Here is a 17,389-nt window from a genome sequence, read left to right as displayed (position 1 = left end):
CTCTATTCCCATTTGAGGCTTGAATCCCCTCTGCTGCACTATCTTCAAGCAGTCATCTAACTCTGGCTCTCTTATCACTTATCCTTGAGGAGACTTCTACCGTTATAAGGAGAATTCTGACTCTTCAGAAGTTCTCCCCTGTGCTGGTCTGAAATTTATCTCCCTGTGGCTTGGACACACTTGTCTCAGCTCTGCCTCCGGAGCCACATAGAATTTGTCTTCTGCTGTGCCCTGTGAGAGCTTTTCAGAGGTTTGAAGACATAGACCAGGTCACATTTATGTCTTCTCTCCAGACTTACAGTCCTACTCTTAACAAATAAGAGGAAGGCAGAAAAAGTTGAGGATTTCTATCCCTTCCAGCCAGATTCAGGCCCAACCTCAGGCCTCAGACCCACATTTTAACCCAGTCAGTCCAAACCTTTTAATCAACTATTACTCAGTGGTTCAGTCTTTCCCCTTGAATCCTTAGTTTATATTGTGTAGGATGGAAACTTCTGGGCCAGTCAGATTAGGGTTGAAATTCCAGCTTTGCAGCTTACTACCCGAGACACCTTGAGCAAGTTAGTTTAACTTTTGAACTTCAGTTTCCACATCTGTAAAAGAGGATAATGTTATCCACCTATGGCAGAGATTGCTAATTTCCTCCTAATATCTTATTACATTTAGTAATAGAATTTTAGTGGACACATGGCCATTCAGCTAAATTCTAGATTTCCATTCTTCCGTGAATCTAGGTGTAGCTATGTGACTAATATTTGGAAAATAGATGTGAACAGAGAAGACATGAGTAGCTTCCAGGTGTTACCCTTAAACGGAAGGGGTATGTCTTCTGCTTTCCCTCTCCTGCTGGCTGGAATACAGATGTAATTGTGGGAACTGGGGAAGCCACCTTGAACCATAAGAAGAAAGCTACATGTCGAACAGAACAACACGATTGAAGTAGCCTGGGTCTCTGATGATTGTGGAGTTATCACACGAGCCTTGGACCACCTCCCTGGATCTTGACATGAGAAAGAAACAAATTTCTATTTTCTTTAAGCAGCCATTATTTTGGGCATCTGTTACAGCAGAGGAATGGGTATCCAAACTCATACAACGATTCTTGGGAATTAAGTGAGATAAATGCATGCAAAATATCTATCAAGGCACATGGTACAAAATTATTACTCAATAAATGATGGCTATCAATGTTCTATATAGCCAAGGTGCCGATTGCACCATAAAAACCAAAAACCAATCTCAGTGCTGTCGAGTCGATTCCGACTCATAGTGACCCTATAGGACAGAGTAGAACTGCCCCATTGAGTTTCCAAGGAGCGCCTGGTGGATTTGAACTGCCGACCCTTTGGTTAGCAGCCATAGAACTTAACCACTACGCCACCAGGGTTTCCAGTTGCACCATAGAACAGTAAATTATGGATTTGAACAGACTCCTACTTTATGCCACTAACATTTATGGAGTTTCTGTTTTATGTCTTGCAGTTTCCTTAGACTGGAGGGTTAGTTCTGCTATTACTATTTTGGTGGGAAGAACATTGGCCTTGGACTATAACTCACCTAGTTCAAATAAATTGAGCCTCAGTCCCCCTGTTGTAAAATGGGGTTTCAACATACCAGTGTTTTATAAACACTGGGTAATCTCAGGATTCAAAGTGACCTTCAGCTGAATGCCTCTAGTCCAGTTCTGGGACACTTGGTTACTCCTGGTGATTTAGACATTTCTTTTTTTTTTCTGGGGAAGGAGAGGCTGTAGCCATCTACCTGAAAAGTCAGCTTTCCTGGAAACCCTGTGCAGGTTACTCCAGAGATTGTGGAGACACAGTTAATAAATTGTGTGGTTCTTTCAGCCTTTGCTACATCAATCTCCATGGTTCTAAACCACAAAATTCAGAGGAGTGGGCTGTGGGCAGTTAATAAGGCAGCACTGAGCTATAGCAAAAAGGAAATAGCCTGTTTATGCTTTTCTTCCCTTCTTTTTGGTATCTGTGGGCCTTTTCACACCCTGTACCTGGTTTCTTCTGTATCTCAAAGAATTTTCCTTGGAACCGGAACACTTAGATTCAAGTTCTTGCTCTACTAAGTGCTTGGAAAGCCAGTTTCTAATTTCCACATCTATAAAAAGGAGACAAAAATGTTGATCTTTAGAGATGTTGGGAAAGTTCAGTGAGAGAATGGGTTTGAAAGTACTTTGAATTGGTCAAGGAATTATGATTTTTTTTTAGGGATGAAATACAACCCAAAACATGGAAGGAGGCTTTGGATTTGGAGGACACCAGATTCTAATCTCATCTCAGTCACTTAACTAATGTGATATTGTGCAAGATTCAAAGCATTTATCAGCTTCAGTTTCTTCAACTGTAAAATAAGGAATAATCATACTGCCTCTCAGGGATGTTGAGAAGATTAATTGACATACTATCTGTGAAAATGTTTGGCACACAGTAGATGCTTGATAAATGTTTCTTTTTTTCCTTTCCCCCCTCTTCCTTCCATATACATCTAGTGTACACAATCCTATCTGGGTGAAGACTCTTATGGGCATCATGAAGATAAGCAGGTGCTAGTGGAGAAGGGAGAAAGATGGTAATGCTGGTAGATGAACAAAAAGCAATCTCTACATTGGCTTATTCTGTATCATTTCCTATCATGCCCACTGAGCATTTATTTTTTCTTCTCAGCATGGCCTGGACATGAAACTGGTGCCTTAGTTATTTTGTGCCATGAACTCTTTGGGCAATCTGATGAAGCCTATTGACCCTCAGTAGAATAATATTTTAAATGTATGAAATAAAATGTAGAGCATTACAAAGGAGGCCAGCACTACACTAGTCAAATCATATGAAAACAAAGTTTGTGATATAGAAACACATGTAGAAATCTTAAATAAAAATATCTAATGGCAGATTACATAACTAGCATAATTTCAAAGTACTGATGAGCACAAATGGTATGTTGTGCTATCTGCAACAATTGTAATGTGATGTGAATATTTCATGATTTCTATTAGTAATCAGATGCAAGTACAGCCAAAAATACTATTGTTTGTGGTTTATGTTCATAATTGAAGGAAAAGTCAAATTTTAGTTACATGCTAGTGAAAGTAAAAAATATTTTTTTCATCAAAGTTCACAGCTGCCTGCCTTAGACCCTGCATGAAGTAATTCTTATAACAAAGATTTCATGATATGCAAGCATACCATTGACAATAAAATGAGCAAACTCAAGCCAATTTGATACTACTTAGACTAATTTGATTGATTCAAAGCAGACCTAAAGTTTAGAGAGAACTTATAAGTTATGTCTTTTATCCATCCCATTCCACAGTTTGAGGATGCAGAAGTGAAGTGACTTGTTCAAGGTCACGCAGCTAGAACAACACCAGAACCTAGGTCTCTTGACTCCCAGGCCAGCAGTATAATTCAGTCAAACTAATTTTGAAGTATTGACATGTGATAGAAATGAAGCCAGAGATTGCATGATAGACTTTTGCAAGACCAAAGACATCCTCATTGCAAATGCCTTTTTTCAACAACATAAACAGCGACTATACTTGTGGACCTCGCCAGGTAAAATACACAGGAATCAAATCGACTACATCTGTGGAAAAAGACGAGAGAAGAGATCAATATCATAAGTCAGAACAAGGCCAGGGGCCAACTGCAGAACAGATCATCAATTGCTCATATGCAAGTTCAAGCTGAAGCTGAAGAAAAGTAGAACAAATCCACAAAAGTGAAATTATGACCTTGATTATATCCCACCTGCCCTTACAATCTCAAGAATAGATTTGATGTGTTGAATACTAGACCAGATGAGTTGTAGAATGACATCATACATGAAGAAAGGAAAAAGTCACTGAAAAGACAGGAAAGAAAGAAAAGACCAAAAAGGATGTCATAAGAGGCTCTGAAACTTGCTCTTGAAAGCACAGTAGCTAAAAAGAAAGGAAGAAATAATGAAGCAGAAGAGCTGAACAGATTTCAAAGGGTGGCTCGAAAAGACAAAGTAAAGTATTATAATGAAAGGTGCAAAGACCTGGAGATGGAAAACCAAAAGGGAAGAACACACCTGGCAGTTCTTAAGCTGAAAGAACTGAAGAAAAATATTCAAGCCTCAAGTTGCAATACTGAAGGATTCTTCCGGGAAAATATTAAACAATGCAGGAAACATCGAAAGAAGATGGAAGGAATACACAGAGTCACTGTGCCAAAAAGAATTGGTCTACATTCAACCATTTCAGGAGGTAGCTTATGATCAAGAGTCAATGGTACTGAAGGAAGAAGTCCAAGCTGCACTAAGGCATTGGCAAAAAACAAGCAGGAATTGACTGGATACCAGTTGAGACACTTCAACAAAAGGATGCAACTGTGGAAAAGTTCACACATCTATGCCAACTGACTGGAAGAGATCCATATTTGTGCCCATTCTAACAGAATGCAGAAATCATCAAACAATATCATTAATATCACAGGCAAGTAAAATTTTGCTGAAGATCATGCAAAAGCGGTTACAGCAGTACAGCGACAGGGAACTGCCAGAAATTCAAGCCGGATTCAGAAGAGGACAGGGAACACGGAACATCATTGCTGATGTCAGATGGATCTTGACTGAAAGAAGAGAATATCAGAAAGATGTTTACCTGTATTTTATTGACTATGCAAGGGCATTCGACTGGGTGGATCATAACAAATTACAGACAATACCGAAAAGAATGGGAATTCCAGAACATTTAATTGTGCTCATGAGGAACTTCTACATAGACCAAGAGGTAGTTGTTTGGACAGAACAGGGGGATACTGCGTGGTTTAAAGTCAATAAAGTTGTGTGTCTGAGTTTTATCCTTTTACCATACTAATTCTGTCTGCAAGATGATCAAATAATCCAAGAAGCTGGACTATATGAAGAATAACACAGCCTCAGGATTGGAGGAAGACTCATTAACAACCTGTGATAACCTTGCTTGCTGAAAGTAAAGAGGACTTGAAACACTTACTAATGAAGATCAAAAACCACAGCCTTCAGTATGGATTACATCTCAACATAAGGAAAAGAAAAATCCTCACAACTGGAACAATAAGCAACATCATGATAAATGGAGAAAAGATTGATGTTGTCAAGGATTTCATTTTACTTGGGTCCACAATCAACACCCATGGAAGCAGCAGTCAAGAAAGCAAACCATATATTGCACTGGTCAAATCTGCTGCAAAAGACCTCTTTAAAGTGTTGAAGAGCAAAGATGTCACCTTGAAGACTAAAGATGATGTGCCTGGCTCAAGCCGTGATTTTTTCAATTGCCTCATATGCATGTGAAGCTGGACAATGAATAAGGAAGACCGAAGAAGAATTGATGCTTTTGAATTTTGGTGTTAGTGAAAAATACTGAATATACCATGAACTTCCAGTAAATGAACAAATCTGTCTTGGATGAATTACAGCCAGAATGCTCCTTAGAAGTCAGGATGGTGAGACTTCATCTTACATGCTTTGGACATGTTATCAAGAGGGACCAGTCCCCGGAGATGTACATCCTGCTTGGTAAATTAGAGGGTTAGTAAGAAACAGGAAGTCCTATAAGGAGATGGATTGACACAGTTGTTGCAACAATTGGTTCAAGCATAACAAAGATTGTGAGGATGGCACAGGGCCATGCAGTATTTTGTTCTGTTGTACATAGGGTTGGGATGAGTTGGAATTGACTTGATGGCACCTAACAACAACAACAACAATTTTGCATTTTTCGGAACTACAAGCCAGGATGGGCTCTATCTGCATGCTATGCTAAACTTAACTCACCGATTTTGTTTCTTATTGCTAGGTTTACCAGACTGAGAGTTTAATATAATCTTTTAGCCAGAGGGTATCTCAACTTTGGCCTGGTATTTGACAAAGTATCTAAGGATATCCCTATGGATATTACTGAGAACTGAAGATGTGGTTTACAGTATAATTGAGATTTGTGAATGAATGAAGCCTCATAATAAAAAGCAAATTGGGTAAACGTAGGCAGAGCTCTCCAGGGTGTGCTGCAGGAGTCAGCCTTTAACCCTGGCTCATTAATGGTTTGATGATGACTCTAATGTTGTTGTTAGATGCCATCAAGTTGATTTTTGTCTCTTAGCTACCTCATGTGGCAGAATAGAACTGACCCATAGGGTTTTCTAGGCAGTAATCTTTATGGGAGCAGATCTCCAGGGCTTTCTCCAGTGGAGCTGCTGGGTGGGTTCAAATCTCCAACCTTTTGGTTAACATCCAGGCTTTTAACTGTTGAACCACCAGGGCTCTCCTAGGACTCTAATAAACCCAACCAAACCCAAACTCATTGCCTTCTAGGACTCTAATATCACATCACAATTACAGATGACAGGAAGCTGAGATGAGGAGAGGAGAGTGAATGAATTAGGAAATAAAGTCAGGATCCCAGAAGATAACCACAGGCTGGAATGACAACCTGGACAGCACCATGTGGAATTGAAGATAAGTTTATATAAAGCCCTTCATTTAGTTTCAAAAATTGCATAGACACAGGATAGAAAACCCGAGGTTTGACATTGGCATGTGGGGAACAGAAAAGGGAGGAGGTATTTCAGTGAGGCTCAGCAGTGGAAAGTGGAGCTACAAAAGTATTTTTTATGTGTCTATTACCTAAGGTAGCACCAACCGCTACGAATGAAAATCCCTAAAACCTCAATCACTTCACTCAACTGAATGTTCTCACTAATGGAAATTTTAATAAGTGGTGGTAGTGGTAGGTTCTGCTTTCTCCACAGTCATTGAGGGACTCAGGCTGATGGAGGCTCCTCATCTTCAAAGTATGGCTTACAAGATCTTCTTGGGAGTTTATATCCAGCTGGAAGATGAGGGAAAATTGTGAAGGTATTTATGTGCCAGGTCTGGAAGTGGCACATATCACTTCTCTCTATATTCCATTTGCTGTAATTCAGTTACACGGCCATATATAACAGCAAGGGAGATTGGCAAATGTAGTCCAGATGAGTAATGAAGAGGAAAGCAAAACATGTTAAATGCACAGCTAGGCAGTCTTTGTTACAGAGCCTTAGACCATAATGGCTGGAAGAGGAATATGATAGTCCTGTTCTCTTCTGCCCTGGCCCCACACCTTAAAGGTGAAACAGACTAACTAGAGGGGAACAAGTAGAGTAGGGAGGAGGCTGGATTTCAGGTTCCATAAAGAGTGATTGAAGGATCTAAGATTGCTTGGTCTGGAGAAGGATATGGTCTCTGTCTTCAGACTGTTGAAGGATTGTCACAGAGAAGACGGAGAAGATGAAATCTATGTGGCTCCAGAAAGTAGGAGCTGGTTTTATGGGTGAAAGTTACAGGAAGGATTGTTTCAGTTCAATAGAAGGAAGAGCTGCCTGTGGATGGAATATGTTGCCTTTGGAGGTGGTGAGCTGTTTATCACCTGAAGTGTCCAAGGGCTTCATAAGCCATCTTTCAGGGATACTGCTGAAGGGATTATACCATTGCATGGAAGGTTGTACCACTTCATCTAAGAACCTTTCCCAGTATGAGATGCTATTATTCTATAGTCTTTCCGTGCTATAGTCTCAGACTTCTTTCTCTGGTTCTAATATTTGGAGAGGAATATCAAATGAAGAAAAAATAATTGAAATACATCTTTATGAAAAATAAAAACCAGGACAAAGGACAATATTAACTCACTGCAAAGCTTGCAAGAATTGCACTAACAGACAAATTTTCCAGACTAACAATAGAGTAATTGTGTCTTGTAAGGTAGAGCTTCATTGCAAGTTTTAAAAGGAAAATATCCAAGTGACTAATCTTTGATCAATCTGGCAATTTTAGGGGTATAACCATACCAAGTGACTGCTGGAAAATGTAATTGTTTGTCGTCAGATTTTGGCAATCTATTAGATTTAGGTTAACAGAGTCTGGTATATTTTATCTTGAAAAATAAAATGACAGTAGAAGAGTTATCCAAAGAAATATTTTTAGGTAGAAAGAGTCCTTATCATACTATTAGGACTGCTATGAGTTGGAATTGACTTGACTGCATTGGGTTCGGTTTTTATCACATTATTAAAAAAATTAAACAGTGACAAGTCCCCAGCAGAAACTTTGAAGTTGCACTTTTAGTGTGTTCAGACTGGATAGGAGTCCAGATACTATGGAGTCAAACCTTTTTGACAGAAACAAAGACTCACAAATATTTAGAGAATATGGAGATAACTTTTAGCAGGACATTCGGGGACACCTTCATGGAAGAGGTGCCATTGAGTTGAGTCTTAAAAATGGTATAATTTTGTCAGGAAGTGATAAGAAGACACATTCATTCACTCATTCACTCACACATTCACTCAATAATTCAACAGATATTTATCTACTAGACATTGCTTTAGGCTGTAGGGATACATCATATCCTTGACCTTATAGTTATTACATTCTAGAAGGGAAGACAGGCAATAAATTCCAGTGGTAATACCTGCTTTGAAGAAAATCGATTAAGGTTTTATAGGCCATTGAAAGGCCATTGCTTGAATTGCAATGGAAAGCCGTAGGAGGGTTTTAAGAAATATTACCATCACCCTTCTGTCATTTTGTTACACTGTGGTGACTTGCATGTGGCTATGGTGCTGGTAAATGGAGAAAAGATTGAAGTTGTCAATTTCATTTTACTTGGATCCACAATCAACACTCATGGAAGTAGCAATCGAGAAATCAAATAACACATCACACTGGGCAAATCTGCTGCAAAAGACCTCTTTAAAGTGTTAAAAACCAAAGACATCACTTTGAAGACTAAGGTGTGCCTGACCCAAGCCATGGTGTTTTTTATTGTCACATATGCGTGTGAAAGCTGGACGATGAACAAGGAGGATCAAAGAAGAATTGATGCCTTTGAATTGTGGTGTTGGTGAAGAATATTGGATATACTACGGACTTCCAAAAGAACAAGCAAATCTGTCTTGGAAGAAGTACAACCAGAGTGCTCCTCCTTCTACCGTTTCCAACTTTGGCATTCCAATCACCGGTAATTATTAAGGCATCTTGAAGGCACATTTGATTAATTTCAGACTACAACAGGTCATAAAAACCTTCAATTTCTTCATCTTTGGCATTCATGGTTGGTGCATAAGTTCCAATAATAGTCACATTAACTGGTCAAGGATGGCAAGACTACGTCTAACATATTTTGGACAAGTTATCAGGAGGGATCAGTCCCTGGAGAAGGATATCATGCTTTGTGAAGTGGAGGGTCAGTGAAATAAAGGAAGACCCTCAACGAGATGGATTGACACAGTGACTGCAACAATGGGCTCAAGCACAATAACGATTGTGAGGATGGCACAGGACCAGGCAGTGTTTGGTTCTATCGTACATAGGGTGACTGTGAGTCAGAACCAAATTGACAGCATCTAACAACAACAACAACATGAAGCTGGAAAATAACCACTGGTATTTCAAATACTAGCAGGATCACCCATGGTGGATAGCTTTCAGAAGAGCTTCTAGTCTAAGACTGACTAGGAAGAAAGATTTGGTGTTCTACTTCTGAAAATCATTCAACAAAAACCTTATGATAACAATAGAATATTGTCTGATACAGTGCTGGAAGATGAGCCCCTCAGGCTGGAAGGAACTCAAAACACAACTGGTTAAGTGCTGTATCCTCAAAGTAGAGTCAACCATAATGATTAAGATGGAGTAAAGCCTATGGGACCTTAATTTACTGATGTGGCACTACTCAAAATGAGAAGTTGCAACTGCAAACGTCCATTACTAATTTGAACGTGGTGTGCACGAAACATGAATCAAGAAAAATCGGAAATCATTAAAAATGAGATGGGATGCTTGAAGATCAATATTCTAGGCGTAGTGAGCTGAAATGGACTGGTATTAGCCATTTTAAATCTGATGATCATATGGTCTACTATGCCAGGAACAACAAATGGAAGAGGAGAGCCATAATATACATTGTTAAAAACAACATTTCAAGATCTATCCTGAAGCACAGTGATAGTTTAATATCCACATGCCTACAAGGAAGACCAGTTAATATGACTAATATTGGAATTTATGTACCAACCATGAATGCCAAAGATGAAGAAATCGAAGTATTTTATGACCTGTTGTATTCTGAAATTAATTAAATGTGCCATCAAGATGCCTTGATAATTACTGGTGATGGGAATGCAAAAGTTGGAATCAGAAGAAGGATCAGTAGTTGTCTTAGTCATCTAGTGCTGCCATAACAGAAATACCACAAGTGGATGCCTTTAACAAAGAAAAATTTATTTCCTCACGGTCTCGTAGGTTACAAGTCCAAATTCAGGGCATCGGCTCCAGAGAAAGGCTTTCTCTCCTGTGGGCTCTGGAGGAAGGCTTCCTCTGGTTGAGAAGCACAGGGACCTTGTGTCCAAAGGATACATTCTGCTCCTGGTGCTGCTTTCTTGGTGGTATGAGGTCCCCAACTCTCAGGTCGCTTTCCTTTCCTTTTATCCGTTGAGAGACAAAAGGTGGTGGAGGCCACACCCCAGCGAAACTCTCTTTACCTTGGCTCAGGGAGGTGACCTGAGCAAGTGTGGAGTTAATTCCACCCTAGTCCTCTCAACATAAAATTACAATCACAAAATGGAGAACAACCACACAACACTGGAAATCATGGCCTAACCAAGTTGATACACACATTTTTTTGGGGGGGGCATATATCAATCCATGACAGTAGTTGAAAAATATGGCCTTATGATGGAAACAACACTGTCAATCATATGATAGAATTCTTTAAGACCAATAACTTATTCATCAGAAATACTTTTTGTTTTTCAGCAACACTATTGATGACTATACGATTGGACCTCACAGGATGGATTACACAGGAATTAAATTGACTACATTTGTGGAAAGAGAAGATAGAGAAGCTCAATATTGTCATTTAATGCAAAGCCAGGGACTGACTGTGGAACAGACCATCCATCAATTGTTCATGTGCAAATTCAAGTTGAGTCTGAAAAAATTCAAAGCAAGTCCACAAAAGCCAAAAGTATGGCCTTGAATACATCCTACCTGTATTTAGAGAACATCTTCAGAACAGATTTGACACGCTGGACATTTATGACTGAAGACCAGGAATGTTGTGGGAACATATCAAGGACATCATACGTGAAGAAAGCAAAAGGCCATTAAAAAGACAGGAAAGAAGGAAAAGACCAAAATGCAGGTCAGATAAGACTCAGAATCTTGCTCTTAAGTGCAGAGTATCCAAAGTGAATGCAAGAAACGATGAAGTAAAAAAGCTGAACAGAAGATTTTGAAGACAGGCTCAGGAAGTCAATGTAAAGCCTTTTAATGAAATGTGCAAAGACCTGGAGTAAGAAAATTAAAAGGGAAGGACAGAATCAGCATTTCTCAAGCTGAAAGAACTGAAGAGTAAATTCAAGCCTTGCATTGCATTATGGAAGGATTCTTTAGGCAAAATACTTAATAGCTCAGGAAGCATCAGAAGAAAATGAAAGGAGCAATCATTGTCACTGAATTGGTCAATGGTCAAACATTTCAGGTGTTAGCATATCAAGAGCTGCTGGCACTAAAGGAATTCAAACCACACTGAAGGCAATGGCAAAAAAAAAAAGCCTCCAGGAATTGACAGAATTCCAACTGAGGTGCTTCAAGAAATTCAACAAATAGTTGCAATACTGGAAGCACTTACTTGTCTATTTCAAGAAATTTGGAAGACAGGTACCTGGGCAACCAACTGGAAGGGAAACATATTTGTGGCCATTCCAAAGAAAGGCAAACAAATAGAATGCAGAAATTGTCAACGTCACATGTTAGAAAAATTTTGCAGAAGATAATTCTAAAACAACTGCAGCCACGCATCTACAGGGAACTGCTAGATTTCAAGCTGGATTCAGAAGATGACGTAGAAAGAGGAATATCATTGCTGATGTCAGATTAATCTTGGTCAAAACAGAGAATAACAAAAAGATTTTTTACCTGTGTTTTATCAACTATGTGAAGGCACTTGAATATATGGAGCATAACAAATTATGGATAACATTACCAGGAATGGAATTCCAGAACACTTAATTGTGCTCATGCTGAACCTGTACATGTATCAATCAAAAGGCAGTGTTTTGAACAGAACAAGGGGACTTTGTGTGATTTAAAATTGGAAAACGTGTGCAGTAGGGTTGTATCATTTCACCTTACTTATTCAGTCTATACGCTGAACAAACAATACAAGAAACTATTTATGCACCCAATGACAGGGCTGCAAGATACATAAAACAAACTTTAACAGAATTAAAAAGTGAGACAGACACCTCCACAATTATAGTCGGAGTCTTCAACACACCAGTTTTAGAGAAGGATAGAACTTCCAGTAAGAAGCTCAATAGAGACACGGAAGAACTAATTGCTACAATTAACCAACTTGACTTCGTAGACTTATACAGAACACTCCACCCAACAGCTGCAAAGTATACTTTTTTTTTCTAGTGCACATGGAGTTTTCATTTTCTGGGTACATGGAACATTCTCTAGAATAGATCACATATTAGGTCATAAAACAAACCTTTGCAGAATCCAAAACATTGAAATATTACAAAACATCTTCTCACATCACAAAGCCGTAAAAGTAGAAATCGATAACAGAAAAATCAGGGAAAAGAAATCAAATACTTGGAAACTGAACAATACCCTGCTCAAAAAAGACTGGGTTATAGAAGACATTAAGGAGGGAATAAAGAAATTCATACAATGCAACAAGAATGAAAACACTTTCTATCAAAATCCCAGGGACACAGCAAAAGCAGTGCTCAGAGGCCAATTTATATCGATAAATGCACGCATACATAAAGAAGAAAGAGCCAAAATCAGAGAACTGTCCCTACAACTTGAACAAATAGAAAGTGAGCAACAAAAGAATCTATCAGGCACCAGAAGAAAACAAATAATAAAAATTAGAGCTGAACTAAATGAATTAGAGAACGGAAAAACAATTGAAAGAATTAACAAAGCCAAAAGCTGGTTCTTTGAAAAAATTAACAAAATTGATAAACCATTGGCCAGACTGACTAAAGAAATACAGGACAGGAAACAAATAACCAGAATAAGAAATGAGATGGGCCATATCACAACAGACCCAACTGAAATAAAAAGAATCATATCAGATTATTACAAAAAATTGTATTCTAACAAATTTGCAAACCTAGAAGAAATGGATGAATTCCTAGAAAAACACTACCTACTTATGTTTTTTTTACCTAAACTAACACAATCAGAAGTAGAACAACTAAATAGACCCATAACAAAAAAGGAGATTGAAAAGGTAATAAAAAAACTCCCAACGAAAAAAAAAAGCCCTGGCCCGGACGGCTTCACTGCAGAGTTCTACCAAACTTTCAGAGAAGAGTTAGCACGACTAGTACTAAAGGTATTTCAAAGCATAGAAAATGATGGAATACTACCTAACTCATTCTATGAAGCCAGCATATCCCTGATACCAAAACCAGGTAAAGACATCACAAAAAAAGAAAATTACAGACCTATATCCCTCATGAACATAGACGCAAAAATCCTCAACAAAATTCTGGCCAATAGAATTCAACAATATATCAAAAAAATAATCCACCATGGCCAAGTGGGATTTATACCAGGTGTGCAAGGTTGGTTCGATATTAGAAAAACCATTAATGTAATCCACCATAAAAATAAAACAAAAGACAAAAAAACGCATGATCTTATCAATTGATGTAAAAAAGGCATTTGACAAAGTCCAACACCCATTCATGATAAAAACTCCCAGCAAAATAGGAATAGAAGAAAAATTCCTCAACATAATAAAGGGCATCTATACAAAGCCAACAGCCAACATCATTCTAAATGGAGAGAGCCTGAAAGCATTTCCCTTGAGAAGAGGAACCAAACAAGGATGCCCTGTATCACCGCTCTTATTCAACATTGTGCTAGAGGTCCTAGCCAGAGCCATGAGGCTAGACAAAGAAATAAAGGGCATCCGGATTGGCAAGGAAGAAGTCAAATTATCTCTATTTGCAGATGACATGATCTTCTACACAGAAAACCCTAAGGAATCCTCCAGAGAACTACTGAAACTAATAGAAGAGTTCGGCAGAGTTTCAGGTTACAAGATAAACGTACAAAAATCACTTGGATTCCTGTACGTCAACAAAAAGAACATCGAAGAGGAAATCACCAAATCAATACCATTCACAGTAGCCCCCAAGAAGATAAAATACTTAGGAATAAATCTTACCAAAGATGTAAAAGACCTATACAAAGAAAACTACAAAGTTCTAGTGCAAGAAACTAAAAGGGACCTACATAAGTGGAAAAACACACCTTACTCATGGATAGGAAGATTTAACGTAGTAAAAATATCTATTCTACCAAAAGCCATCTATACATACAATGCACTTCTGATCCAAATTCCAATGACATTTTTTAATGTGATGGAGAAACAAATCAACTTCATACGGAAGGGAAAGAAGCCCCGGACAAGTAAAGCATTATTGAAAAAGAAGAAGAAAGTGGGAGGCCTGACTCTACCTGATTTCAGAACCTATTATACAGCCACAGTAGTCAAAACAGCCTGGTACTGGTACAACAACAGACACATAGACCAATGGAACAGAATTGAGAACCCAGATATAAATCCATCCACATATGAGCAGCTGTTATTTGACAAAGGCCCAGTGTCAGTTATTTGGGGAAAAGATAGTCTTTTTAACAAATGGTGCTGGCATGACTGGATATCCATTCGCAAAAAAATGAAACATGACCCATACCTCACACCATGCACAAAAACTAACTCCAAGTGGATCAAAGACCTAAACATAAAGACTAAAACGATAAAGATCATGGAAGAAATAATAGGGACGTTAGGAGCCCTAATACAAGGCATAAACAGAATATAGAACATTACCAAAAATGACGAAAAGGAACCAGACAACTGGGAGCTCCTAAAAATCAAACACCTATGCTCATCTAAAGACTTCACCAAAAGAGTAAAAAGATCACCTATAGATTGGGAAAAAATTTTCACCTATGACATCTCTGACCAGTGCCTGATCTCTAAAATCTATACGATTCTGTTAAAACTCAACCACAAAAAGACAAACAACCCAATTAAAAACTGGGCAAAGGATATGAACACAGACTTCACTAAAGAACATATTCAGGTGGCTAATAGATACATGAGAAAATGCTGTCGATCATTAGCCATTACAGAAATGCAAATTAAAACTACGATGAGATTCCATCTCACACCAACAAGGCTGGCATTAATCCAAAAAACACAAAATAATAAATGTTGGAGAGGCTGTGGAGAGATTGGAACTCTTATACACTGCTGGTGGGAATGTAAAATGGTATAACCACTTTGGCAATCTATCTGGCGTTTCCTTAAAAAGTACAAATAGAACTACCATATGATCCAGCAGTCCCACTCCTTGGAATATATCCTAGAGAAATAAGAGCCTTTACATGAACAGATATATGCACACCCGTGCTTATTGCAGCACTGTTTACAATAGCAAAAAGCTGGAAGCAAACAAGGTGTCCATCAACGGATGAATGGATAAATAAATTATGGTATATTCATGCAATGGAATACTACACATCGATAAAGAGCAGTGATGAATCTGTGAAACATTTCATAACAAGGAGGAACCCGGAAGGCATTATGCTGAGTGAAATTAGTCAGTTGCCAAAGGACAAATATTGTATAAGACCATTATTGTAAGATCTTAAGAAATAGTTTAAACTGAGAAGAACACATTGTTTTGTGGTTACGGGGGGGCGGGGAGGGAGGGTGGGAGAGGGTTATTTACTGATTAGATAGTAGATAAGAACTACTGTAGGTGAAGGAAAGGACAACACTCAATACAAGGAAGGTCAGCTCAACCGGACTGGACCAAAAGCAAAGCAGTTTCCTGAATAAACCGAATGCTTCAAAGGTCAGCGGAGCAAGGGCAGGGGTTTGGGGACTATGGCTTCAGGGGACATCTCAGTCAATTGGCAAAATAAATTCTATTAAGAAAACATTCTGCATCCCACTTTGAAGTATGGCTTCTGGGGTCTTAAATGCTAACAAGTGGCCATCTAAGATGTATCAATTGGTCTCAACCCACCTGGATCAAAGGAGAATGAAGAACACCAAGGTCACAAGATAATTATGAGCCCAAGAGACATAAAGGGCCACATGAACTAGAGACTTACATCATCCTGAGACCAGAAGAACTAGATGGTGCCCGGCCACAACCGATGACTGCCCTGACAGGGAGCACAACAGAGAACCCCAGAGGGAGCAGGAGAACAGTGGGATGCTGACCCCAAATTCTCATAAAGAAGACCAGACTTAATGGTCTGACTGAGACTAGAAGAATCCCGGCGGTCATGGTACCCAAACCTTCTGTTGGCCCAGGACAGGAACCATTCCCGAAGACTACTCATCAGACATGGAAGGGACTGGACAATGGGTTGGAGAGAGATGCTGATGAAGAGTGAGCTACTTGTATCAGGTGAACACTTGAGACTGTGTTGGCATCTCCTGTCTGGAGGGGAGATAGGAGGGTAGAGAGGGTTAGAAACTGGCAAAACAGTCACAAAAGGAGAGACTGGAAGGAGGCAGCAGACTCATTAGGGGAGAGTAAATGGGAGTATGTAGTAAGGTGTATATAAGTTTATAAGTGAGAGACTGACTTGATTTGTAAACTTTCACTTAAAGCACAATAAAAATTATTAAAGAAATAATACAAGAAACTGAACTATATAAAGACTGAGGCAGCGGGATTGGATGAAGACTCATTAACAACCTGTGATATGCAGATGATACAACCTTACTTGGCAAAAATGAAGACGACTTGAAACACTGATGAAGTTCAAAGACTACAGCCTTCAGTAGGATTTATGCCTGAATGTGAAGAAAACAAAAATCCTCACAATTGGATCTATAAACAACACCATGATAAGTGGAGAAAAAACTGAAGTTGTCAATGATTTCATTCTATTTGTGTCAATAATCAACATCCATGGAACTCAAAAAATGAAACTATATTGCGTTGGGCAAATCTGCTGCAAATCACCTCTTTAAAGTTTCCAAAGAGGGGCCTAGGTGGCACAGCTGTTAAGCACTCGTCTGCTAACCAAAAGTGGATGGTTTAAACTTACCCAGTAGCTCTGCAGAAGAAAGGCCTGGCTATCTGCTTCTGGAAAGGTTACAGCTTAGAAAACCCTATGTGTGCAGCTCTACTCTGTCACATGAAATTTCTATGAGTTGAAATTGGCTCAATGGTACCTAGCAACAATAATAACAAAGTTTTTTTTTAATGATATTTTACTGTGTTTTTTGTGAAAAATTTACACTGTAAGTTAGGTTCCCATT

This window comes from Loxodonta africana, chromosome X (assembly GCF_030014295.1).
Source record: "Loxodonta africana isolate mLoxAfr1 chromosome X, mLoxAfr1.hap2, whole genome shotgun sequence".
Lineage (NCBI taxonomy): Eukaryota > Metazoa > Chordata > Mammalia > Proboscidea > Elephantidae > Loxodonta > Loxodonta africana.
Note: the sequence above shows the minus strand (reverse complement) of the source record.